The following is a 26,052-nucleotide window of genomic DNA, read 5'->3' as shown; positions in this document are numbered from 1 at the left end:
CTGGCCTGTGGATGCATGGGGGCGCAAGCGATGCGTCCTCCCCTGCTCCTTGTCCGGTTCGGCTGCCCGGTGTGTGAGGTTGGAGGCATACACAGGCATCCCGGAGTTACAACATTAGGCTGGAGTCAGACTGTCAACAGGGGGGCCATGCATGGCAGGCTGTCGGATCATCCGCCTCCTGAAAGGAATCTAGAGCGGTGAATCGACGGGAACACGACGCCGGCCTTGGGAGGACCGGGACTCTGGGCTGTTATCTCTCTGAGGCGGAGCTGGCATATACCAGCTGCTGCCCGCTGATGGGGGGGCCTTTGTGTAGGAGAAAATATAAGGAGCAACAAATATCTGGGAGAAAACATCCTTTTAATATAATAGGCCTCGCGACAGACCCGCTCTGCAACAGCCGGTTAACAGCACTTTATGGGTCTGTGAATGCTGCCTTCTTGCTCTTGCTTCTTGCTCTGTGCTTGGTTACCAAGGCAGCTATGGGGTGTGCTTTCAAATCATATATAGTCCATGACCATGGTAGCACTGCAGCTTCCATGCTTGAGTTCTATGTGTGATGGGTGAACCAGAGACCACTGCTTATGCCATGAACCAGAGTTAGACATTAACAGAGAGTGAATGGTTTGTTGGTTCTCTGGTGTCCTTGTTCAGTGGTAGCACGGTCCCGCTGCCCAGAGTGGAGTGGGAGCTCGCTTTGTCTGCACTGTCCGGAGGAGGGACCCGTGCAGTCCCGCGGCGCCACAAGGAGGAGATTCTGTTAGGAAATTAGATGGCCCTGTCTGTCCTCACACCGACACTCAGTGTCAGTGTGTCCCCACTTCTCCGAGTGCAGCGCCCAACAGGGGCAGACTCACACGTGGATCCCGGCAACCTTGCTGGGGCCCATCGCGGAGAGCAGCATGAATGAGTACCGGACAATGAACAGGGCAGCCATCGAGCGCCACCCTTCCCATGCCTCCCTTATTTGCCACAGCGTGTTGTGAGGGGCTGCGCCGAACAGTCAAACACCGGGTTGGGCTGTGTCCTGGTATACATACCATCACACGTGTGTGTTGGTTAATATCACCCATTGAATTCGTAGCCCTTATTTAAATAAGGATGATGCAGTGTCTTCTTAACATCCCCTCTGTTTGCCATAGTCGCCAGTCCAAGGTTTGTGACATTAGGGACATGAAGATTCCACGTGACCGGTAACATAACTTATATCTGGATTACTACCTAACAGCGCAACCTGTGCGTATGCAGGTTCAGGACAGTGGGGGAACCCACCCAGTCCAAGGACTGCGGTCGTGCACACTGGGGCGGTAGCAGTCAGTGATGTTCTCCCTCCCGTCATACAGAGAGCGCGGAGGATGTTTTGGGCAGGTCATCAGCTAGCCAAGCCTGTGCCGCACTAATTTTATTCACCAACGATGACCAGATGGGGCAGGTTCATCCGCTGGGGCACCTAAGGCTAGAGCGATTCTGGATGTCCCTTTATCTTAGTTATCAAGCTACTCAGATTAGGTTTTCTTTCAGACAACTACTTTCACTCATGATAAATGGGGATGTGGTAATTGAAAGTTTTAAGAGGGTTCCAAGTTTCCGCGAGAGTATTGCGGGAGGCCCGCGGTCCCTGCAGGGGACCCCATAGGAGGGCAAACCCCGTAGTAGGGCGTAGGAAACCGCAGGCCAGCCAGGGGGAGGGAGGGGGGCGGGGCCGGACAAGGGTAGGCCACCCCCCCTTTTTTCTGGGATGTTATGGGGAGCCCTGCCTTCCGGGCGCTCTCTTTGCTGCTGCCCCCTCTCACTGTCGGTCGCTCCAGGCTGTTCCCGCCAGCCTCAGACGTTAGGCCCCTAGCCCCCACTTCCCCCACGACGCCGGACGCGAGGCCCGCAATTTCGCTCCCCTCCCTACCGCTCACCCGCTGAAAGGGGAGAAGTGGGGAGGGGGGAATATTAATGATGTTTTTGTTTTCCAGGTTGCAGGAGGAGTTACAAGGCGACCCCCATGCAGGACAGGCGCAGGAACAGGACCTGAAGCCACAGTGCCAGATGCACAGTACTGAGTCATACATAAGCCGAGGGGCCCTTCTTGGGGACTTGGTTCAACGGCACCCCGTTAGTCCTTAGGGCGGTTGTAAGCCTGAGCAACCGGGGGTTTGCTAATAACGCCCCTCCTGGCTGGGCAAGGTGTGAGTTGACTCTCCCTGGTCCAGAAGGGGGGGCAGGTGGACGGTAGGTCCACCGGTGGGAGGTTTTGCTTCCCAGGTTCGACACCTGGCCAGGGCCACTGGTGTCTGCTTCCTTGGCTCAACTTCAGGCGCCCTGCAACAAGGGGTTGCGGGGTATAGGGGGTCGCCTGTCAGTTAACCCACTCTGTTATTTGTATCACAAATAAACCTGCAACTTCTTATTCCCAACATACTTGTCTGTGTATCATTTGGGTGGTGAGTGTCGTGGGACAAGGGTACCGATGCCACTACTATGAACCTGCATCCACTGTATCTCGCTCATATTAATACCGCCATGAGTTAAATCGCTCTCAAATATTGGAAGTGTTGGAGGCATTTGGCGCAGCCGCCATTTGCATTATTTTGGCTTGCCGTTGGCAGCAGCGCGTGACCTCAATCTTGCCACCGGAAATGGACTTTTCTGTTTGCCGGTGCATTTTGGCCATCAGAGTTGTGGGCTCAGGTGCCGAGATCTAAGTCACTGGTCCCCAGAGATGTCACGATACACGATTGTGTAAGCTGCACGTTTTCCCATATATAGAATGTGAAGGGCTCTAGGGCAGGGGAACTTGGGTGCAGTTCCCTCTATCCCCTGTGTCTCCAAGGCATGGCTGTAAACACTGGAGGGACAGCGGGGGCATTCACCCTGGAGATGTCACCGAGGCAAGTATACACGAGGTGTTACGGTTTGCAAGTACAAAGGAGGGGACCCCGTTGCAAGTAAACATGTTTAGACTGGGTGCAAGCACACAGGAGGTGACTCAGTCCGCAAACTAGGATGGTCGGTAAACGGACCTCCAGTGTCCGAGATTATTTCAGGCATTTCATCCAGCACCCTACATACTTGAAGTAATTATGCTCTGCTCAAACCGAGAAGAGCTTCCACGAGGGAGAAACAGCTACCCGTTTTACTAGGTTTGGAATGTGTGCTCCATGGTGGGGACAAAAGAGTGCACCTGCCTCTATCTCCCTGTGTCTTAAAATGAATGCTCCTTCGGGTACACATGAGGTGACGCTGTGTGCAGTTACACATTAGGGACGCGATGTGCAGTTACAAATGAGGTGACTCTGTGTGCAGTTACACATGAGATATCGATGTCTGCAGTTACACAGGAGGTGGCGCCGGGTGCAGTTATCATGAGGAGACACTGCAGTTACACTTGAGGTGCTTTGATTATAAGTATAGTTGGAAAACTTGGAGTGAACTGCTAAAACAGCGTGGGCCTCCCATTTTATATGATACAGGTGTTTGTGGGCACCCACACGTTACCAGCAGGGGAAGAACCACATTTTCCAGGTAATTGGACCAGCAGTCCGGGGCATCTAAGTTAAGGGTAAATAGAGCGGTGTTCTAACTCTGTATTGGACTGGCCACGTTGCTGCGCTTCAAAGACAGAGGTTGAATGTCTCCTGACAAGTTTCTGCTTGCATTGTAGTTGTTTCAACATTGGAACTGGGGCCTACAATCTCCTCGCAATTTTCAGCTATAGAAAGAAATTAACTGTAAAGGAATAGCAGTGTATGAACTGGGCACACATGGAAGTAATGCCAGCAAATATGAAGAATTGGGGGGTGTCAGATATTATTTGCAGTAATATCAGGGAACAGGGGCTATGGGCGAACAATGTGAGGTACGTGGATGACTGTCATGCTGTATCCACAGAGTAGTATACGTGTTATACAAGAAGGTTTTGAACCTGCATCTCTCACCCTCCCAATAGAGTCACAGTGATACACACTTTACAGTCAAACTACACAGGTGCTTAAACTATGAATATTGACGCTAACACACTTAGAACACAGGGGGCAGCAGGCGGGGAAGATTTCGGCAATAGGAGGAGCAGGCTTGTTAACCTATACTTTGTTCGATCTAAAGTATTACATGTACTTGAATATGAACTGTTGTTTTTAATACTGCCCACATTTACATAAGTTGTATCACAGCATCGCCAGTTTCTAATACTCAGGCCCATTGGCACTACGGTGATGCAGCAGCAATTTGCACAAATCTTTGGGCCTGCATTAGCCACACATACCTCCTCCAGTCTGACCCACACTAAGACCATTCAGCTCGGGCTCCACTTTGGATCTGGCTGATACAATAAAGCTTCTAACTTGTTTAATCTCACTGGACACATGTTGGCACGTTAATGGCCATGTAAGTTGTGTCTTAGCAGGAGGGCTTGCGATTGGTTTGGCTGGTTTTACTTTAAGGGTCCGGATGTTGGCAGAAAAAAACAACAGTCTAAAATGCAACAACAGGGGTTCAAACGCAGTGGAGGGCCCTTGGCTAGGTGCACAGGTAATCTTTTACCTTAGACAGTATTTATTTAGTGGTTATTCTGGTACTAAGGTGGGGGATACCTTTTGCAGTATTTACATGCCTGGAAGTACGTAGTGAAGAAGTAAGATTGTCCCAAGTTGCGCAACATGTATATACATTTGTATAGGGTGCTTGTTAAAAGCTTCCTTGGGTCCGAGTGCCAGGCAATCGGAGACGACTTGTACAAGAGATAAACATGAGTAGTTAGTCAGCACGGTGTGTTTGAAGTGATGTTGTCTAAGCAGAACTCAAACTAGCCTTAAACGCATGAAGGAGACAATTAGTGACATGTCTAAAGAGGTCAACCTTGTGTTAAAGGGATGGTATGCCAAGGGAGATAGCTTACATATTTCACGAGATCCACCCAATCCAACATGCCTAAAATAAGCTGGGAATGCCTATGTGATTTATTAGACCTGGTATTAGTTTTATTAAACACACCAAGTACTGTGAAGACGTGACATTTGAACTCATATCAATGGTACGAGCAGGGCACAATTTCTTCAGTACACACACCGCCAGACAAGACTGCTTTCCCCTGGAGCAAAGGGAAGCAAAACATCATATGCGGCATAATGCCAACGTTGGGAAGCAAGGAAGATGGTGATGGAGTGGGGAGCAATGAATCTTGGTCTGCTCACACAGGCAGGCGATTTCGGCAGGGGCTTAGCTAAACTTGCTGCCAGGCAGTGGTCCAACTAATGTGATAATGGTAAGGGTTGCAACCATGCACCAAGAGATGGACCCTCGAGACCATCCAGGAATTCAACCTAGTTGGTGTCAAGCCAAGGAGTGGCCGGGTGCCCCCAGAGTGCTGGAGAATGGTTAGGTGGGTTGGCATGCTTTTACAGAAGTTTGTGGCAGGCTCACACATGTGGGCTTTCTGCTGAGTTTGGGGGCAGGTTGGCATGCTTCATCTTGGTCCAGATGTAGGAAGGCTATTACCGGTTGGCAACGGCTGAAATTAACGAATGTCGCCCGTTACAGACCGGTAATAGGCTTTTCTGATGTAGGGGCCGAAATTAAGGATTCGGTAATTTACCGAATCGGTAATTTAAGGAATCGGTAAATTACCGATTTCTTAAATACCGATTCGGTAAATTACCAAATTCCTAATGTAGGGAGCACTTAAATGAGTGCTTATCCCATGTTAGGATTCGTTATTTACCACCAACTACAAGTTGGTGGTAAATAACGAAAAAGCACAAAAAGCTATTTTATGCAAATTCCTTCAGTGCCATGTTGCAGACATACATGCCCTTAGGGCATGTATGTCTGCAACATGTGCACCCATACACAATTGAGGGGTGCAACAGGGTGTCAAAGTGACACCCTGCCACCCTTCAATGTTTTCCCCATTTTACCGAATCGGTATTTACCGATTCGGTAATTGCCATTCATTCCTATGGGCCTCCAGGCACATAGGAATGAATGCCAATTACCGAATCGGTAATTACCGATTCGGTAAATACCGAATCTTAAAGATTCGGTCATTTTTACAGATGTATGGGAATATGCATCAAAATTCGGTAAAATAAGTCCTTATTAGCGAAAAATAAGGAATCGCTAATAAGGAGTCGCATACCGCGAGGCATCAACAGATTCGGCATTAAATACTGAATCGCAAAAAATCGTTAAATAATTCGGAAAACACAATAGCGAGACTCCAAATCAAAGAATAGCAAATACCGAAGTAGCAAATACCGAATCAGTATTTGCAATTTCGGTATTAGCGAATTCGCTAAAAAAAGTACGTCGCATCCGAAGCAGGTTGATGACATCACAAGCAGGAAGTAACACAGCCCATGCTTCAATCAGTGCCCTGAGGAGCTCAGAGGAGGAGGCGGAGCACAGGAGCTGAGGAGTGAGGCAGTGATAGCACTGGAGAAGGATACACCCCAGGACAAGGACACGCGCAGGAAGAGAAAGCAAAAGTTTTCTGACAAAGAACTTGAACTACTCATCGAGAGGGTCAGCAGCAAACACGACAGGCTTTTTGGCAAGCTATCCCTAAAGGTGCCTGAGGCAGAGCAGCGCAAAATCTGGCTGCGCATCAAGGAGAGAGTAAATGCTGTAGGAGTCACACCACCTCTTCTTCAGACGATCTGAAGAAGAGGTGGTATGGCCTCAGGAAGAGGGCAAAGGAGAGGATTGCAGAAAGGGTGAAGGATGCAGCTGGCACAGGAGGCGGAACATCCAGCGTCACACCAAACACAGCCTTCGAGGACCTCGTTGAGGCTACCATTGAGCCAGAAGCTGTTGTGGGGGTCACCCAATTGGAAACTTCCGGCGCTGCAGCAAGAGGAGAAGGTAAGATGCATGCCCGTGCAGATATGCAGCGTGTTGTCAACCCCTGCCCATTCCCCCAGGCCAAACACAGTGCATTTGTAGCTGTGCCTAACGCATATTCCCTCACCAGAGTGTTGCATCATGGGAGTTGTAGTCATATCATGAAAGAGTGCATGTCTGACCCCTGATGTCAATATAATGAAACCAGCAGCACAGGGCCAAATGTCAGTCCAAATATGTCCTTTATGTAGATGAAAGTATGCAAAACAGATACATCATGACAAAATAATAACACACAGATGCATCACCCCTTGATTCAGATGACAGCGGATCCCTCGTCATCTCTGAAACCCCAGTGGTGACCGATGCTGAGACCCCGCAGGGATGTGAACCCACAACACCACCATCACCACCGCCACAACCATCACCACCAACACCACCACCACCACGGCGGACAACCCCACCACCACCACCACCGCGGACAACCCCACCATCACCACCGCGGACAACTACACAAAGCCGCAGGGCAAATGTCCCCTCCCTGCAGGTGATGGAGACAGAGCAGAGGCCAGCAGCCACAAATGTTCCACGGCAGACAGTCGTTACTCCGACCGCCCAAACACCAGCACGTGTCTGAGACCGACAGCGGGCCAGGCCCCTGGGTAGAGCTGCAGAGAGATCTGATGATCCGACACACGGGTACGGAGTGGTTGAGACACCGATGCTGCGTGTCCAGCGCCTGCAGGGGAGACACATGGGTGCTATTAACATTAACATTTCCAAATTGACAAACAAAATTGGCACCATGACTGACGCTGTGCGTGAGATGACCACAGCCGTTGCTGAGGGCAACAGAGACATTAAACTGTGCCTGCAGGAACTCACACGTGCTGTCATTGCAGGCCAACAGAGCGAGCGACGGAGGCATCGGCAGAACATGCTCCGTTCCAATGCTTCCATTAGGGCCATCACTAAGCTGTGCAACAGCACAGCTGTTTTTTCACGCAGATCTGTGTCCCTGCAGGTTGACTTGGGCCATTATTGCGGAGATGTGGCAAAGTCCTTAGAAAGAGTGACCACTGCAGTGGAGCATCTGCCGTCTGGGACTTTCAGTGCCAGCAGTTTGGGAGGGGAGAAGGGGAGTGAGGCTGCTTCAAACGTGAGCAGCATCTCTGTGCCGGAGGCCAGTGAGAGGAGGTGCAGTGCGCGCAGATCCACAGCCAGTGAAACACATCGCGGCGATGTGGAGGAGTCACGAGACAGGAGGCTGGGGCTACGTGGCAAGCGCAAATAGCCATGTTCCATTGGCTCCCTGGCCATGGTGACGTAACCATGGGCCAACTATACTGCCACATGATACACCCGTGATGACAACGGACATGTCTCCCATTATTTTTTTGATTTTGCGTCATGTTGGCGTCTCATTTATATGCACCTGACAGGTGCTCATGTGCATTAAACATTTGCAAACAAGATCATGTTGTGATGGCTCATTCATACCTGTCTCAGAAGTGATGTCGTGTAATGTATGTCTGCCTCCTTTGGCCTTCAGCTGTGTTAGGCACGTGTGCCTGTTGGTGTTGGGGGGAGGGTAGCTCTGCACCTAAGTCATCCTCTCCATCCACCTCTATTGGTATCCCCCGTCTTGTGGCAATGTTGTGCAGCATGGCGCAGACTGCTATTATCCGGCAGCAGGTTACTGGGTCATACTGCAAGGCACCTCCTGTCTTGTGTAGTATCCGGAAGCGACTCTTGAGGATGCCAAAGGTTCGCTCTACCACATTCCTGGTGCTGATGTGTGCTGTGTTGTAGTGCTGCTCCTGAGGTGCTGCAGGGTTGAGGTCGGGAGTGAGGAGATATTCACGCAAGGCGTAGGCGCTGTCACCTGCAGGGTGGGGAGCAAAGAGTTAGCTGCATGAATACATTTACATCTGTGAGGATGGAGTTAATTTTGAGGCATTTATATGTACCTAGTAAGTGTCCCTCTCCAAATTCACCGTTGATCAGATGCCTGTGGATGCCACTGTGTCTGAATATGTATGCATCGTGTGTGCTTCCTGGAAATTGGGCTACAATGTCTGTTTTTCAAACTTATTTTTATTGGCATTTTGTCATTAAACAATACAGATCATATCGTCAGGTTTGTTGACAATAAAATTACAGGCAATCATTCTCAGATGGCCAAATGAGGGTATGGATGGCGCGTGGAGCGGATCTGTATGATTCAAGTGTCAGTAGTAACAAGAGAAGTGTGGGGTGAAACTAAGGAAAGGAGCATAGGGGCGTCGAGCGCGGGCAGTGGGAGGGCAGTGCTGATTGGGCGATGGGGGGTGTCACAGATCATATAGGTGGGTGGTAGTGCTGGTAGAGATGGGGCCTTCACGGGGCCAGCTGTAGGGTCAAGTGGCTAGTGGGACAGGGTGTAGGATGCAATCGCGGGCAGCCCAGCTGAGCCGTCCGCCGGAGCGTCAGGCCTTTAGTCACATCGGCGTCGAGGGGTGAGGGGTGGTGGGGGTGGGCGGGGAGCATTCGAGTCATTTTTGTGTGTCACTTGTCTAAAATAGTGTAACAGCATGGCCCATTCCATGGAGATGGGATGTTTGCGGATCCCCTTAACCTCCTCTTCACGTAGCGCATCTTCTTCTGCCGCTGCCCATTTACTCAATGCACCCACCCGAGCTGCCAAGGGGGGGCCCTCAGGGGATCGCCAGTGCATGGCTATACTCCTTTTCGCCAGTAGTAACGCTAGGGATATGAACCGTCTATGCGCTTTGAGAGGTTTCGGTAATTGGAATATGCCTAGTGCGCTAGCTTCCCATGTGGCTAGGGTCTCTATTCCCGTGAGAACTCTTAGGGTATCATGAACCGCCCGCCATAGAGTTTGGAGGGTAGGGCAGCTCCAGAACATGTGATGAAAGTCTGCGTCTGGGGAGTGGCATCTGGGACAGAGGAACTGGGTATCGGGGTAGAATTTGTACAGGCGTGCCGGCATCAGATACGCCCTATGTAGAATGTTAAATTGTATGTTCTTAAAACATCTTCTTGGGGGCTTCGAGGGCTTTGACCCATTCCGAGTCGTGGAGTGATCGCCCAATTTCGTCCTCCCATGTAGTACGCAAGGTTGTTCCCGAAGTGCCTTGTACAACCAGGTAACGAGGTGCCGACCTGACCCCATGCGCTGGATAGCGTGGATGACAGGGTGTGAGGCTGGTTCCCCAGTATGAAGATTGTGATGAGGGCGAAATCCTTCGAGGAGTTGGCGATACAGCAGGAACTGACCTGGGGGAGCTCGTACTCGTTCACCAGGCTTTGGAAGGGTTTGAGCTGTCCTTCCACAAAGAGGGATTCCATGTCCGTGATCTCGCATGCCGTCCACGCTGTGAGCATGTTGGGCGAAAAGTATGTCTCGGGTCTAGGCCAGCCGACCAGCGGGAGTAGTGGGGATTAGGGTGGTGTACCAGGCGACATGCGGTGTACCCGGAGCATGCACCGGCGCGCAATTGCCACTTGCAGGGGGTATGTGCGTCGTGGCTTGGTGCCTGGAAGTAGGAGACGGGTAAGCTCCGGTATAGGGATTCTACTTGTCGGAGTGCATGTCTCGATCGTGCATCGACCCGCCGTCCTGTAAGACAACAATTGGAGTTGTGCCGCCAAGAAATAGGACTCAAAGGACGGGGCTCCCAGGCCACCCTGAGTAGTCGGCAGCTGTAACGTCCTCAGCGCTATTCTGTGTCTGCCCGATCCCCAGATGAGCGTACTTAGGAGGGAGTTGAGGTCGCGAAAGAGTGCCTTGGATGGAATCACCGACAAGTTTGTAAAATGATACAGGAGTCGGGGGAGTATGATCATCTTGGCCAAGGCCACCCGGCCAATCGGGACCAGCGGGAGTTCAGTCCAGAAGCTGATCGCCGACCGGATACTAGCTAGCACCCGACAGTGGTTGCCCTCGAAGAGAGCCGCAGGAGAGTGGTAAAGGCGGATCCCGAGGTACCGAGGGGCCCCCGTGGTCCCGGACATTTTCTGTGTCCCCATCCATACGTCGCGGGAGGGTAAGTCTGGGTGGAATGGGTATACCGTCGATTTGGCCCAGTTGACCTGGAGTCCGGAGGCGTCCGCAAACTCCGTGAGCGCCGTCCATATGGGAGTCAGGTCGTCCGAGATGTCCCGCACATAAATTAAGAGGTCGTCAGCATACATGGAGATGCTATGTGTGACTCCCGCAAGCGGGATGCCCCATCGGACACCCTCCCGGCGCAGTCTGATGGCCAAGGGCTCGACCGCGAGGGCAAAAAGGAGGGGCGAGAGGGGACATCCTTGTCTCGTGCTTCTCCTTATCGCGATGGCCTCGGAGATGTGTCTCACCATCCGGACCCGTGTGGTCAGTTCTGTATACAAAAGCTGCGTATACGCCAAGAGGACAGGGCCAATGTTAAGTCGGTGTAAGACAGAGAATAGGTATTGCCAAGTGAGGGTATCAAATGCCTTCTCGAGGTCAAGGATGAGACAGGCAGAGCGTGGGTACACATCTTTCACCTGATCTTGCATGTGAAAGATGCGACGAATGTTGTGGGAGGTGTTTCTGCCAGGGACGAACCCACATTGGTCCGGGTGGACCAGGGGGCGTAATATTTGGATATATCTGTCGGCCAATATTTTCCCTAGGATTTTACAATTGGCCGATAGGAGCGTAATGGGACGATACAACGCCATTAGTAGTGGATCCCGGTGCGGTTTTAGAAAAGATACAATGACAGATTCCCTGAGGGATTGGGGTAATTCCCCTTGTTGAAGGGCAGTTGTAATCAAACATGACTGTTAAATGTGGGACTAAGAGAGAGGAAAACGTCGTATAGTATTCTAATGGGAGCCCATCTAGGCCAGGGGCCTTATTACAAGAGAGGGCGCGTATCGCGTGGGTAACATCCGCGGACACTATCGTGGAGTCCAGCGCACGCTTATCCGCTTCTGTAACCGTGGGTAGCATCAGTGGGTCTAGGAAACGATCTACCGAGGATTGTGAAGGCGAGTCTGGGGCATCATACACCGACGTGTAATAGCGTTGAAATGCTAGAAGAATTTCGGCTTGGGAACGCACCAGGGTGCCATCAGGTGTGGCGATCTCAGTAATCGGTCGAATGTCTGTGTCCTGTCTCACCAGCCAGGTGAGTAACGTGCCCGTTTTATCCCTGTCTTTGTGCATCTGGGAAGTATATGCCCTGAAGTTGTACTTCCGAAGGTCAGCGCAGGTCGCCTGGTAGGCCGTTTTGGCTTCGGCCGTGAGTGCAGCATGCTCCTCCGAAAGGTCGTCTTGTTTAGTGACCGTGGCTAGGTGTCGCTCCGTCTTAATGAGCGTCTGCTCTAGTGTCCGCTGAACCCCGGTGATTTGTTTGATGCATTCTCCGCGGGTCACCACTTTGAAGGCATCCCATTTCACTAACACAGAGGAGGCGGTGCCCGTGTTGTGGGTGAAGAAGTTCTGTATGCTCTGTGCGTGCTCATGTTTAAAGACCTGGTCGGTCAGACAGTCCCGGGGCAGGCACCAGGATGGAACTGGGGGGTGAGGGGGGCGCCAGTTGAGCCTCAAGAGATGGGCATCATGATCCGAGACGAAAGTGCCCAAGTAATCAGCAGATACAACCGTAGGGAGAATCGGCGCGGAGCAAAGGAACATGTCCAAGCGCACCCGCAGGTTATGGGGGATGGAGTGGAAAGAATACAGGCGAGTATGCGGGTGGAGGTGTCGCCATACATCAGTGAGAGCCCAGTGCGAAGTCCAGGCACGCAACTTCTCTGCTAGCTTGATTACTGGGGAATGTGGTGGTGGGGGGTGGGAACGATCAAGGGTAGTGTGTAGCATGCAATTGTAATCCCCCCCTAGAAGACAAGGAACTGCCGTAAACTGGGTCAGGATTCCTGTAAGGTGGTCCCAGAATCTATCCTGTTCCAAATTGGGGGCGTAAATGCTACCTAAAAGGATCGCTTGGCCATCAAGGAGCCCCTCAAGTAGAGCATACCTGCCTTCCTTGTCCACCACCCGTCTAAGTTCTCGAAAGGGAGTCCCCGGCCTGACCCAGATCAGGGCGCCACGCGCAAACGCAGAGTATGTTGTGGCAAAGATCGTGCCGCGCCATTTAGCTTGCAGTCTACTTACTTCGGTAAAGTGGGTTTCCTGTAGGAATGCAATTCTAGTGGCTTGGCGTTTTATGTATGAGTACACAGAGTAGCCCTTACGTGGTGTGTGGAGGCCTCTGACATTAAGAGTGAGGATATTGATGTCCGATTGTGGTGCCGCCATCATCTAATATAAGCACTGTAGGGAAAAGGCCCCCCATGCAACCCGTCACAGTGTATGCTGAGGTAGTGTGCGGATGCTGACTCTCGCCATGCTGTAGATGGGGTGGGACAGTAGTAAACCAGGGGTAAAACTGATGGAACAGGGGGTGGGAAATAGTCCCAATACACAGGACATGTCACCAGTGGCGGCATATCCAAACGATGTCCCTGCTAGGGAACAGATATAACAAGAATCTGCAGGGGTGGCAGTGTGTGTATGCACGAAGCTGTGCGCGGATCGGGCCTTTGTAGGAGCAATGAGTGTCTCGCCTGAGCTAATACTTTGCATTGAGAGCGTAAAGGCTATGGCAAGGGTGGACTATGACTGCGTGAGCCAGGCACTCACGAGAACAGTGGGGAGGTTCAATCACTTTGAAGAGGCACCCAGCTGCCCATCCAGGATAGCGTCCGCTGTTTGTGGGGTGACCAGGGGGGGTGGTAGAGCCACTTCCAGGACAGCGTACCATCACTGAGAAGACGTGTGGTGGTCGATCAATGTCCAGTGGAAGGGGCAACGTTTGGAGATCGATCACCGCCTGTAGGGCTTCACGGCGCTCCCGCACTATTTGTTGCAAGTCCGGAGACTCCGAGAGGGAGGACCCAGGGCGGCCGGAGGCATTGCGGTGAGGCCGCTTCAGGCCACGTCTTCTAGATCATTGCGGTGAGGCCGCTTCAGGCCACGTCTTCTAGATCGTGGCGCCTTGGAACTGGGGTTGCGCTGGGTCTCCGCTCTGGATAAGGTAGGACAGTGTTGGTCCGCCCAGTCTTGCGCTTCCTCAGCGGTGGCAAAGAAGATGGCGGTGCCCTTGTGTAAGATCTTGAGACGCGCCGGGTACAGTAGGGAGTACTGAACACTGTACGCTCGAAGACGTCTCTTCACGTCGAGGAAGAAGGAACGCTGCTGTTAGAAGGCCCGTGCGTAATCCGGGAAGATCATGATCTGGCTATTTTCCACCTGCAGTGGACCTACTGCTCGGGCCGCTCGAAGCACCGCGTCCCGGTCACGGAAGTGTAGAAATTTTGCAAGCATCGGCCGCGGGGGAAGGCCCGGTCTCGGCTTTCAGGCTGGGACCCTGTGGGCGCATTCTATGGAGAAGAACGCAGTGCGGCCCGCAGCTGGGGTGAAGGACTTGATCCAAGTTTCCATGTAGTCCAAGGGATGTAGGCCCTCAATCCCTTCCGGCAGGCCCATTACGCGAATGTTACCGCGTCTGGAACGCCCTTCCAAATTGTTTGCGCGGTCCTCCAAGGTCGTCATTCGGTGTAAGACCTCCTGTAGTGTGGCTTGTTGCGTTTTGACCGTGGGTTGCAGGTCCGCCAATGCCTTTTCCTCATCCTTCACCTTGTCTGCGAGCTTTCGATGATCGCCACGGAGTAGTCCAATGTCCGTAGTCAAGGTGTTTAGGCGCTCCTCCACGGACACCTGATCCAGTTTCACCGAGAGAGTCGGGTCAGGTTGCGGTGCGGCAGCTTGCGACCATGCCCGAGTGTGCGGCATGTTTTCTGGAGCAGTTTCTGGTACCAACGTTGTCTGTGTGCCCCTGGGCTTCCCAATGATGGCGGCCTCTGGAGGAGTCTCTCGGTAGATGGTGCAGGATAGGCTGTCTCGTCCCACGCGTGTCCCGCACAGGTCGCAGGTGACAGGGTGTGGACCAGTGTGCAACCGGTAGGCCCCGGGTGTAGCCAGCGGGGAAATCGCCGAGAAGTGGTTCCTTGGAGCTCCCCCAGTGCTCGAGAAGCAGTCCGTCTGGGGGGGGCAGGGAGACGATAATCACGATAATCACGAGGCAGTGGCCCCGGGGGCAGGATGTGATGGGGCTGGTGATGAGGGGTCCTTATGAGGGGAGCAAGTCCAGCAATGGGACCAGGGGGCCCCACGATGTAGTCCAGCAGGGTCAAGCAGCCACTGTAAAAAGAAGGAGAGGTGGCTGTACTAAGGGTCACCGCAGGATGTCGTGCCATGTGCAGAGCTCACCCGTAGACGGCAGGCACATAGACGTCCCCGGGGGGGGGTGATTGCGCGGGCTCTTCACTCTCCGTCCCGCCCGGGCGACATTTTGAGGTCAGGCGCTGAAATCGTTCTGGCAGCCCCCGGGGACCCACAGTGATTCTGTCTCTAGTAGGGAGTTTTCAGGCCTAGCACTCATCAACACACACCTTGTTTGGGTGAGAAGCCGCCGGGCAGCCCTGCGCAGTCGGGGCTTCGTGCCGGAAGCCAGTCACTCCTCGACGGTGGGGTTGTGTCTCATTCGGGGTCCAGCGTAAGTCGCAGACCCGCGGCCCCCACGGCAAGGGTATGTCCTATGGATGAGCACTGCAGCAACTTGCACTCCTCGGTTCCGCGGCCGTGCGGAAGGTCGTTAGGGACAGCTGGCTCCGAATCACGGAGTCGCGGCCGCCATCTGGTGGTGCGGTGCGCGCCTCCGGCAGCACAAACCTCCCGTTTCTGCAGCCGTCAGTGCAGGCGCTCAGGGCTGCGGTATCACTTTAGGTGCCGGCCACGTTCCGGTTGATGAATCGAGCAAAGCCGGCTCACAGCGACCAGATAGAACGGGCAGGATGCGGGCCCGATCGCGGAGCCTCAGCGAGACACCACCGCCATCGTGGCTTGCGTAGCCACACCCACGCTACGATGTCTGTTATGATGTGCTTGGCATTGCACACGACCTGCACGTTGATGGAATGATATGACTTCCGGTTGCAGAAGATGTATTCGTTGGCTGAGGGGGGACAGATGGGGACATGGGTGCAGTCAACGCATCCTATCACATGGGGAAATTGTGCCACCTGGTAGAACTCGTTTTGTGCGGTTCAACTGCTGTGGGGTTGTGGGGAAGGTGATGTGGTGATATATCAATGTCAGCATGGCATCTAGGAATTTGTAGAAGAAGCGTGAAGGTGCGCTTTGCGACACGCCTCCGGCTTCTGCTATGACCCCCTGGAAGCTTCCTGATGCCGGCATGTGTAGGCTGCATAGGACCTGGACATGGGCTGGGATGCCGGTGGTCCTACGGGTCTGGTGCTGCAGTAGTGGTTCCAGATCGGCAATGAGGCGCATGATCATAGCCCGGTTCAGCCTGTACTTGTCATAGATCAGTTCCTCTGTCTGGCCCAGCAATGTGATGCGCACCCTGAAGACCCTGTCCTGGATCATCCTCATGCGCTGTGCAAGAGCGTTGATTCTCCTCCTCTTAGCAAGCACATAGGGGGCAGCCATTTTGGTAGACATACAGGGTCTCCAGAGGCATATTTGAAGGGTTTCTGATTTTTTTTTTCTTCCTTCCAATGACTTTACCTCCAGTTTGTGATTCCCCTTATTTTGCTCATGCAAAATAGCGATTTGGGGCATTTTGTGTATGTGCGAGTTTTTATGCTTTTCGTTGCGATTCTTTAATAGCGATTCGGTATTTCCGGAGGCTGATTTCTTTCTCGGTATTACTGATTGGCTAATTTGCGATTCGGTAATTTACCGCGGGGTTATTTAGCGATTCTTTATTTTTTAAGGATTTTGGGTTGATGCATTGCATTTTCAGGTTTTGCGTTCGGTATCAGCCTGTTTTACCGAATCGCTAATTTACCAGGAGGTATTTTGCTTGATGCATCTGCCAGTAATTTGCTACATAGCATTTACTGATTAGAAAATACCGAATCGGTAAAATTCGGTATTTTCAAATCGGTAAATACTATTTACCTACATCTGGCCCCTTGTCTCTGCCAGAGCCAGCAGACCCCCAGGGGGCAGCGCATTCAAATACGCATCATGTTGGCACTTATTTACAGGACTTGTATAGCCGCGGGTTCAAGCTTCAAGGATAGAGTTAGAGATCTGAAGAACCAATTCCTACTCCATGTCCTCAGATCCAAAAGCTGCATGATACAGGTTGCTTCAGTTAAGCAAGATATCCTTGGGAGCGTTCAGTTCAACATCATGCTGTAGGATTGATACAAATCCAAAGTGTAAAAGGTACATCCATCCGCAGCAACCCAAGGGAGTGGCCGGGAGTCAGGTTAAGTGTTTTATGGACAGACAAATGGTGAGTATACCATAGGCACTCAAGTGAGGCATGCGCTGGAACAGCTTCCGTAGAAGCTGCGGCACGGGCCGGGGGTGTCTCCCCGCCCATCACTGTGGTCTGACACCTGGGAGGCAATGATGTGACTTTCCAGGGTAGGAGAAGGATAAATGGCTCCTTGCGGTTTACCAGACGCAGTTTACCAGGATGGGGTTCCCTGGAATGTGATGGAGCCACCCGAGCAGATCAGAGCAGAGACTGGCAGGGGAAGGTTTCTCGTGGTGAGCCACTTAGGGGCCCCGACCTCACTGCCATGGGTAAGGGAGCATGGTTGCAAGCAATGAAGGCTGACCTAGGTCCTGGGATTACAAATGATCAAAACAAGAGCTGTATTGAGCATCAAGGGTCACAGCTGGTTTGTAGGTATGTGTGTACCTGTGATCAAGCTTTAATTAAGCAAGCCTGGTAGGTGGCGTAAGTTGTTAATCCAAATAGTTGCTGTGACTGCAATAGTGTGCGCAATGCAAACAGCCCAGTTCGCCATGGTTTAGTATCAAAAAGGTCTGGGCACATGTCGGGTCAACGACAACAAAGTGGAGGCACTCGGTTCCCAGGACGGGTAACGGGTTGCTTCAAGTTATGCATATAATGCACCCCCCACATAGCCATAGTATTAGGCTGGGTGGAAACGGTCCGTTAAGCAGGTGTGCTGCTGTTCCACAAATGTGGGAACAAGTGTTGGGGAACACGAAATGCACATGTAAGTAGGAATGCCGGCCTTGGTGGTGGGCCCTGGCTGCGACGGTCGCCACACCCAGGGCTGTGGCGGAGTTACAGGGCGATCCAGAGGCAGAAAGGTACTCAGGGGTACCCTCTTCAGGAGCACAAAGGGTGCTGAGGCCTAATATCCACCGGAAGTCTTTGCGGTGGACCCTGAGGTGCGACAGCGCCCCGTCTGTCCTACGGGCTGTTGGAAACCTGTACAACCGAGGATCGCTAGAACGCTCTGCCCCTCGAAGGGGGGGGCGTGAGTAAGGGGGTGGACTGATGGTTCACCGGAAGTGGGAGGGGCTATCCCCTCACCACAACCACTAAGCACCGATTGGCTATGGCCGCGATGCAAGTTGGCCCATCAGGTGGTAGGCTGCGAGGGGCGGCTTGTCTTTGGATCGCCTGTAAGATAACCCACCATGTTGGCTTCGTTGGTATGCTAATAAACCTGCAGCAATTTTCTCCACCAAAGAATTGTCTTGTCTGCTTATTTATGTTCCCCATATGTTGCTGCATGAGGGCTGGGAGTGTTGACGATATTGGCACTATGTAGATCATTCACATCTTTGTGGTACGGAATCTTTATGTGTGTTTTCACTTATTTTGTTTACTTAATACAAGCTACTGCACTATCGCGTTCATAGTATTTTACAATTTTTTTTCCCTGTTGGCTTTCTACTTCCACTGCCCTATGAATACGAGGCTTCAAGTGTGCTTTGCCTCCCACCTTCCCTTGCACGGCCACACTGTCTTTCCTTTCCTGCCTTAGGAACAGAGACAGAGCTACAGCAGCTGTCATGGTGACAGCGGGCCCTGTGGCACAACCTGCCTTCATCCTGTCTCCTGCCACGCATGTGCTTCTTTCCAGCATGGTAGTTGGTGTCCTATGTCGGTTCTTTCTTTATTGTCAGAAGTAGTGGAACACAAAACTTGCTGCGAGAGTTCTTTCATGAGTCACTTCTCGTGCTACCTTTTCTCCGCTCCTACCAGCAGACTGTGTCAGGGGATGATGTGTATTCCTAGATGATATTTGCCCCATTCCCATGGCTGAGTTGTGTTGGGCTTTAATGCCTTGTCCCGCTTTCCTATATTATATACCGCCATCAGATAGGCTTGCCCTGTATTGTTTTTTCAAGGATTAACTTTGTCTTTGTAAAGAATCTAGTTAGTTTTGAAATATGACAAAAGCAAACACATTTGTGTAAGAAGGCTCTATTTCGCTACTTGTACCATGGAGGTCATTATATTTTTCAGTTGCACCAGCTAAAGAAGGCTTCCTTTTCAGAAAAGTCTTCACGTTAAGAACTGTGCTGTTCCCTCCTGGAACAGTTTGTAAATCTTTTGATATGTTCATGTGGGTGCCATCGCCTTTCACTGTTTACAGTTACTGTTAACACATCACTGAGCCACTTGTGTTCCTTGTCGAAACATATTTTTTTTTTTAGGGAAGTGTAGCCACCCTCCACAAGGGTACCCATCCCCCGAGGCCAAGGCAAAAATAAGGGAGCGGGGCACGCAGCTCCACCTGCCGAGACTAATTAGGGGACTTCATCTCCAAGGGCCGAAATTAATTAAAAAGGGGAGCCTAAAAAGGCCCTGGAGACCCAACCCTACCGGGGATGAGCATAAATGAAGGGAGGGGTGCACCAGGCCCCCTTCCTGAGCCTTTTTATGCCCCAGGGACCCTATCCTTTGGGATCGAAATGTAAATGAAAGGGAAGGGGTGGCAAGTTGCCCCCTCCTGAGCCTTGGAGAGGCCCCATGGACACCATTTCCTGGGGCTGGATCACTTACTGTGTCCCAGGGAGCCCACACTCAGCACACAGTAGTTTTCCTGCCTGCAGCAGCGCAGACAGGGAAACATGATTTCTCCCGTCTGGCGGGGGCATTTCTAAATCATCCACAAACAAGAGCAAACACTGAGTCTGCTTCCAGCGGCTGGGAGATTTAAAAATACTTTTACTGCCTGAGAACAGACTTGTATTCTGTTTCCCTGCCAGCACTGATGCGAGCAGCAAAACAGAACACATATTGCTCCCACCTAGAGGGAACATGTAAAAAGCAGCTTCTCCCTCTAGGAGAGAGCAATGCCGGCTCCCATACCACGTAGGAAGCCAGTTGGAGGCAGGAAACAGCAAATACCATGCCTGCCGAACAACATGTTGCCTTTGCAACATGGGCAGAACAGCACATGGGTCGGAACCACGCATTCCATTTACAACGGAAGTCGTTACAACGACATGTGTTAGGTACAGCGGTGTTGGATTTTAAAGTCCAACGCATTCCCTACTATTGCAGGGACTTGAGTTGGAATAGTAAATTACTTGGAATGTAAATGGAATGCGCGGTTCAGGCGCATTCGTTGTTCCGACCTCGTTGTTAAGGAACGCATGGGAAAGGTAAGCGTGGTTGTGTCATACAACCACTGGGGCCCCTGAGGCTCTCCCTGCATCCCCCAACATGGTGGTTTGTAGGGGCCCCTGGTGGTCACCGGGACACCTAAATATTGTAAAAAGAGGGCCCAGGGGATGGGGTCCCAAGGGCCTAATGAGGCTCAGGGAGGGTGGCCCCCTCCTCTTTTTTTAAATGGATTTGAACCTGGGGGAACAAAGGCCACCCCTAAGATGTGCATACCAAAGGCTGTGCTCGGTGTATGGTTGGAAGCCTGCGGGGGTTACTGTCTTTGTGTGGGTTGGCCAAAGAACATGCGCAGCGGGGGGTGGCTGCCTCAGGGTGGCCAGGCCCTGTGGCCAACAACCCACATGTACAGGGCAATAGTGCGGATTTGTTTTACATATGGTAATAAAATATTTATTTACGTAAAAAAACTAGAAATTCATTGAGAAAAACAAAGGTTAAAGTATCGTTATAGTTAGATGAAAATTTTAAACTCTAAAAACCACATAATTTTACTGGTTATAGTTATTGTTATCTCAAGTAACTATAACTCGTGCCCTAAGGTAACTATAACTCGAGAGCTTGCCATGCACTGCTAATTACACCCCATATTACCTCATTCTGGACATCTTCTGTCACATCATTCTTAATATCACTGCAGGATATGCAATGAAATTAACGATGACAAAACTGTGCAAAAACGTTGCATACTATTGGGGTCTTCCATTCTCTTTGACTTTTCAGTAGCAAAACCTGCTGCACATGTTGAAATCCTCTACTGAAGCAAAGAAATTCCTGAAGTTGGATGGGGAATGCCGCCAAGAAATAACCCTTAGCAACATCAGCAGTAACATTGGGTCGCAAGATACCAGATAGGAGGTTACTATGGCAAGGGGATCAATAATTAGATCCTCAATAGAGGCTCTACCCAAGGAGCTGCAAAATGTGATTAGTCGTTTGATGAAAGTCAGCATTCCTCATGGTGGCAGGTGAATAGAGAGTGCAGGGGGCCAATGCTGAGGGTTTTCAGGAAAAGAATCTGATTTAACCCTCTAAGCAGCTGCTGCTCACTAATGATGTTTTTCTTTTGCAGAGGTTAACTTGGATGACAGGGGATTTTCTGAGAGATGGAACATTATGATGACCTCCACAAAGGGTAATGATGTCAACGTTTACTAATGATTACCTTGTCTCTATGACTGAAAAGGACTCATTAATACTATCCTTTATGAAAGAACTTCATTTCTTTCAAGAAGAATCAGGATTTAATAATAATGCCTGTTTTGTTATGTTAACTTTTTTTATTGAGCGCATGGTCTGTTGTGTATTGTTAACTTGTATTTATTGAGCACACAATCACCAACACTTTCTTGGCTCTGTGCGGTAAATTGCTGGCAATTGAGAAGAAAAAATTAACAATTGGAATAAATGTAAATGTAAATGTAAAATACTTGTAAAGCGCACAGCTGCCGCAGCAACAGGGCGTCCCGGCGCTGTATAACTCTGGGGAACCCGTCCTGGCTTTCCCTGTGGGATGGTCCCCTGCTGGGAGTCCCCAAGGTGGAGCCAGGCATCCCCGGAATTGGTGGGGCCGTTGTGGAGATTAGGCAAGCTAATGCGCAGAGTTGCCGAGTGGAACCCCTGATTAGAGTAAGCACCAAAGCGAGAATTATCGAGTCCACTGACCAAGGTCCACGACCCTGCCGCGTCGGGAATTGAACCCTGGTCCCGGGCTGACTTCTGCTCTCAGGCCTGCCGCCTCTAACCAGTGAGCCACACCACTCCACACAATAGGCTTGTTTGAAAATCTGTGTTTTAGTTCTTTTCAAAAGGAGACATAATTAGTATGTGACCGTAGAAAGAAAGGAACATAATTCCAGATAGATGGGATTATGGTAAAACTGCAGCCACCCATTCCCACTTTTTTGTGAATCTAGGGACAGCTAGCAGAGACGCAGGTGACGAGGGAAGCTCCTGCACCAGACAATACTTGCTTAATCATTTCCTTAAAAAATGAGGTCCCTCAGCTACTAAAGCTTGGAAGGTAAGACATCGGATAGTACATTTTATCCAATATTCCGCAATAAAACATTGAAGTTTACTAAGCATTGGAGAGATATGTGAATAACTCTGTGCCTTATATATCAATCTAGCTGCTTGATTCTAAACCGTTTTTAGACTACAGATCAATTTTTTGGGGGGGTCTGTGTATAGAGAATTTGCATAGTCTAGTTTACATATTACTGAAGATAGAAGAACCATTTTTTAAAGCTTTGCCTGAGAGAAACATAGAATTTTTAAATGCTTTCATTAGCATTGAAGAAGAGATTACAGCACCAATTCATAGTTTTAGAGTTCAGGTCACAATCAATGATGCCTCAAGGCTTTTTGCTTCGTGCTTGGGAGTGGGACACCAGACTCAACTCAGAAGGCCAGTATAATTGACTCCATTAGTCTTTATTGTGTAAAATTACTATTTTAGTCCTATGAGCTTTAAGTTTCAGTTGTTATTGGCCATCCACTCTCAAATATACTGTGCATAGATTTGAAAGTTTTCTTGGGGGGCATTAGAACCCTCACGCTGAAAAAAGATCTGGGATTCGTCTGGAAAGTTATATAAAATGCAATTTCTATTCCAAAGCTTTGATGAGAGGCCTGAAATAAAGTTTAAAGAGGTGTGGGGATAAAGAAGATCCATGAGGCACCCCACCTTTGACTTGAACTGCCTTAGCTTTAAATGAATCAAGATGAACAGCTTGAGTACGGTTGTCAAGAAAAGTTTTAATGAGTTCTACAGTAGAGCCTTTTATACCAGCGCCTTCAACACAATCAACCGAACTTTTATGGTTGTTCATGTCGAAAGCTGCAGAAAGGTCAATCAGAACCAAGGGTACTGTTTTTCTGATCTCACCTCCCCCACTAATATAGTCAAGAGCAGATAGAGCATAACAGACTCAGTATTATGAGCTGGCTGAAACCTGACTGAAGGGGGTTGAGAAAATTAGTTTTTTCTAAGTGGCAAAGTAGTTTGTGTGCCATATGCATTTCTATAACTGTGGAAGGAAATAGGAAGAGAGCTGGGGTGGTAATTATTTAGAGTGATCTAAGTCCAAAGCCTTTAATTTTACAATCCCATCTTGAACTCTGTGGGAGTAGAGCCAAATCCTGAGATTATTAATTGTGTTCACTGAGGGAATGACAGGAACTTAACACCTTCTTGTTGGTGGTGGGGAATAGAAATTGGCTATTTTTATAAACCACACAATAGGTCAGGCTTTAATGCGTCCCCTCCTGTTGTTTTAGTAAATAGGTTTGAACCCCTTTCAGGTCTGGATATGCAAGATTGCCTACCATCTCTTGCCGCAGCACCAGCCCATATTGAAATTTCCCAGCATTTAACGGAAGCAGAAATACTCGACACTGAAACTGGTCCCTATAATTTCACTACATTTTGCCCTCCAATACAGTCGATATGGGCTAACCGAGAAAAATCTGGTCCCATTGACCCTATAACTGATCAAGTCAGGTTGAGAGTTCTTTCATGGAACATAGCTTGGCTAAGGTCCAAAAAGGGTGATACTGTTTGGCTACGTTTTGTGATTACTCACCATATCATAGCATTACAAGAAACATGGGAGCTCACTGACCACTTTTTTTTGGATGGCTATGTATCATTTTGGAAACCCACTATAAAGTCAAACATGGGCAGAGCCGGGGGGGGGGGTCTTCTTTTGTTGCTTAGTCTTAAACTCTCCTACAACACCAATCTGATAGACATCTGCTCACCCCACATGTTAGCCGTAGAACTGACAGGGAAGAACTTACCCACACTCCTTGTGGTCAATTTCTACAACTCCTTTACCAGGATCAATGTGACTGAGCACCTAATGGCATTGGAGGGCTTTTTAGTGCCTTATGAGGAAAGCACCGAAGCCTACCACAATACACTAATTCTGGGAGATTTCAACACCCGTACTTGCCCTCTTAATTGTTTGGCATTGTTGGAGGAGGAGGTCGGTTTGCAGGGGCAAAACCATTTTGAACATTCCCTGTCCGGTACCTTCTTAGAAGGCATTCTTTCAGCCCAGAACCTGACCTGCCTAAAGCAATCAGACGGGCTTGTACCCATAGCTACCTATATTGGGCATGGCTGTCAAAGTGTAATTGACCACATACTGGTATCCTCCCCGTTAATATCTGCTGTAGGAAACTTAAGTGTTACCCAGAATTCATTTAGTGATCATAACTCCTTGCAAATAGGTCTATATCTATGAGACACTTTTAAGGGTAGGATTGCTAGTCAACTCATCAATACTAACATCAAACCTAAAGACCAAGCATGTAGAGTAAGGTGGGACATGATTACTCCCGAAAGTTTTTGGGATAATCTGTATAATACCTGTGCCCCAGAGCTTTTAGAGTGTTTAAATCAGGAATCTCATGCCAGTTCTATTTTGAACGCCTTTGAATTAATCACTAAACAGGTTGCCTCTAATTTATTGACCACGACTAGAGCAAGGCGCCCAAAGCTGAAAAGATGGTTTGATGACACCTGTATGACTACCCATAAGGAGCTCATGCAGGCTCTTAAGCAAAAGCAGAGGGTGGTCTCTTTAATCCAAAACAGCAGAAAGGCTTACAAACTCGCAGTACAGGCTAGAAAAAAACAACCGAGGGAGATGGCCAGGGAGGAGCTCCGCCAAGTCAGCGTGCTGCAAACAGTTCCAAATTTTGGTCTGTTGTTAATAGTCCCCTCTTTGAGTATTCACACAACTCCTGCACAGAGTGTTAATTTCCTCCAGAGATATGGGTCCAGCACTTTGGCAAAATCTATAGTGATGATAACCTTGGGAATTCCGTGGGACAAACCGTTCCCGGATTATTAGGTTCCCCACTTGTTTTTAACACAGATGAGGTTCTCAAAGCTATCATCACAACTTCAGGAGGAAAAGCATCTGGCCCTGATGGAGTACAGGCTGACTTATATAACGCAGATCCACAAGTTTGGGCCATTATTTTAACACATGTTTTTAATGCAGCCTGTGTGTTTGGTTTTCCCTTGTCATGGGCAAAGGCAGTGATCATCCCAATTTTTAAAAAAGGTGCCAGGGAGGACCCAGCATGCTATAGGCCCATTTCACTTCTTGATTCCTCTGCCAAAATCATGGGGAAAGTAGTCCTGGAGCACATGACAGCGTGGCTTGACTTGGCCTTCATGGACCTCTCCTCAGCTTTTGATCTTAACAGGTCCAAGCTGTGGCTGGTTCTTCAGGAAATGGGGCTGAATATGGATCTGATCTCCTTCCTGGCTACTGCCCATGATAACACCACAGTACGCTTCAACGAAGACGGCAGCCTGACTGAATCTTGGGCGGTCAAAATAGGGGTGCGGCAGGGATGCATATTGGCCCCTCTGCTGTTCACCCTCTATATTAATAAATTAGGGGATTCCTTAACAACTTGCTGCAAATACATATCAAGAGCCGGCACCATAATGATTCCAGCACTCCTGTATGCCTACAACACGATTCTAGGGTCCAGAACTGCCAGAGAGCTGCAACTGCTTTTAAATTGTTTTATAGATTTTATGGATTCCTTGGATTTAATTACACATTTAAAAAAATCACATGCTATGACAATAGGTTCTAGGAGGGCAGAAAATGCAAAATTGTACTGTAAGGGGGCTGAGCTAATCAAAGTGTCTACCTTT

This window comes from Lissotriton helveticus, chromosome 6 (genome assembly GCF_964261635.1).
Source record: "Lissotriton helveticus chromosome 6, aLisHel1.1, whole genome shotgun sequence".
Taxonomy (NCBI): domain Eukaryota; kingdom Metazoa; phylum Chordata; class Amphibia; order Caudata; family Salamandridae; genus Lissotriton; species Lissotriton helveticus.
The sequence above is the reverse complement of the archived record's forward strand: the minus strand, read 5'-3'. Positions refer to the sequence as shown.